Source organism: Pimephales promelas, chromosome 12, assembly GCF_988280905.1.
Source record: "Pimephales promelas chromosome 12, fPimPro1.hap1.1, whole genome shotgun sequence".
Taxonomy (NCBI): domain Eukaryota; kingdom Metazoa; phylum Chordata; class Actinopteri; order Cypriniformes; family Leuciscidae; genus Pimephales; species Pimephales promelas.
The window spans coordinates 2824878-2826898 of NC_142780.1; the positions used below are offsets into that span (position 1 = coordinate 2824878).

The 2021-nt window shown below is 46.2% G+C and overlaps 1 pseudogene; it reads right to left on the minus strand.

Moving 5' to 3' along the window:
• Window positions 1-751: 751 nt before the first annotated feature.
• LOC148976912 (nuclear apoptosis-inducing factor 1-like) lies at window positions 752-1785 on the minus strand (annotated as a pseudogene).
• Between the last annotated feature and the right edge of the window lie 236 nt (window positions 1786-2021).

Consider the following 2021-nt stretch of genomic DNA (forward strand, 5'->3'; position numbering starts at 1 on the left):
CACGGCGGGTGAACAGGCAAACAAGAAAGCTCAATTTGCAGCCATGTACGGTTTCCCAAACGTTATCAGTGCTATTGACTGCGCTCATGTTGCCATAAGGGCACCGAATGTGAATGAAAATGCTTTCATTAATCGAAAGTTCGATGTCCAAATTATTTGTGATGCAGACATGTTGCTCACTAATGTAGTAGCTCGGTGGCCTGGGTCAACCCATGACTCATTCATTTTAAGACACAGCAGTGTTGGGCGCAGACTCGAGGCTGGTGCTGTGCGTGATGACTGGCTTCTTGGTAGGCTACGTTTGATTACTAGACATTTCACATTTTACTGTACTTCAATGTCTTAACCCTTTCACTATCCTTGCAGGGGACAGTGGATATCCCCTCAAACAGTGGCTGCTTACACCTTTCCTCAACCCACATAATGCAGAGGAAAGGCACTACAACATGTGCCACAGCTGAGCTCACGCTATAGTGGAGCGCACCATCGGCCTGTTTAAGGGCAGGTGGCGTTGCCTCGACTGCACTGGAGGGAGGTTATTGTACACTCCTGAAAAGGTGTCCCAAATCGTGCTGGCATGTGCTGTGCTACAAAATGTGGCACAGCTTAAAAACGTGCCTCTACCCCCTGAAGTCGATTCCTGTGTTGACCCTGACCCCCATCCCCAGGCATTTGAGCCAAATGCTGCTGCTGTGCACCAGCGTTTGGAAGTGATGCGTCGCTTGTGAACAAAAGGTGTGGAAAAAATATATTATTTATTCAAGAATTCCCTCATTGTGCTGTTTATTTCAGACAGTCTTGATTTCGGCCAACTCCTTTGCCACCTCTCTGACTGAGTTAATGACTTCCCTCTGCATTTCAAGGACTGCATCGGTGAGGACACGTCCGCTGTTTGAGGGTTGAGAGCCGCGTGCCGTGCTCAGCTGCAGCCTCTGAACCACTGGCACTGGCCCAGCTAGAACACCCAGCGACTGAAAGAAAGATTGTTCTATACGAATAAACTGTAATCGTGTAGCCTACATGCATGTGACTTGACTGCATTCATTTTACTTATTTCACTTACCTGTGTCATCCGGTGCATCTGGCGCGTCAGTGTCCCCCTCCGCCTCAGTCACCACTCCACTTAATAGGGATTCCCAACCTGATCTCACGACCAAGTCGTATGAATTCGACGAATGATTAAAAAGTGGCTAATTTGTAACAATTCATACGACCTCACTCGTACGAATTAATACGATTTTGCTAAATCGTACATATTTTACGAATTGGCCAATTCGTATGAATTCGTACAAAAAACCTACCCCTTACCCCGCCTCTAAACTTAACCATCACGTGGGTTTAGACAAATCGTACGAATTAGTACGAGTGAGGTCGTACGAATTAGTACGAATTAGCCACTTTTTAATTATGCGTCGAATTCGTACGAATTGGTCGTGAGATAGTGTTGGGATTCCCCAATAATTGCCGCCAGTCTCTCATCAAGAGGGGTCAGCTCCGGTGTCCCCTTTCCCCCACCCGTGGCAGACACAGTCTGCCGATGGAGCGCTAGACGCTTTTTTTTTTTGCCTCGACTTTGATGTCTGACCATTTCTTTTTTATTTCGGCCACAGTCCGAGGTTGTGAGGCTACAGCATTTACAGCGTCTGCAACCTTTTGCCACTTAGTTATGCCCACACTGTGCCCTCCAAACAACATTTTTCTCCTCTTTTCCACCTCGCCAACGATAACTTCTACTTCACATTGAGTGAAGTTACGTTTTTTTGATTTCCTCTCTGTGTTTGCCATAATTTCGCAATCTATGAATATTAACTTGTGGGCGTTTCACGGACTATTTATGGGCAACCATGGGCGTGACATGAAGCCACAAAAGCTGTGCTACATTTAGAACTGATTGTGATTTATTAAGGGAAAAATGCGTAGGATGTGCGTGCGCACGGTTTTATAAATCCGAATATTTCTGTGCGTACGCATGTCCTATGTTTCATCCGTACGCCACTTCTGACGCAAATCCTATGCAAAGT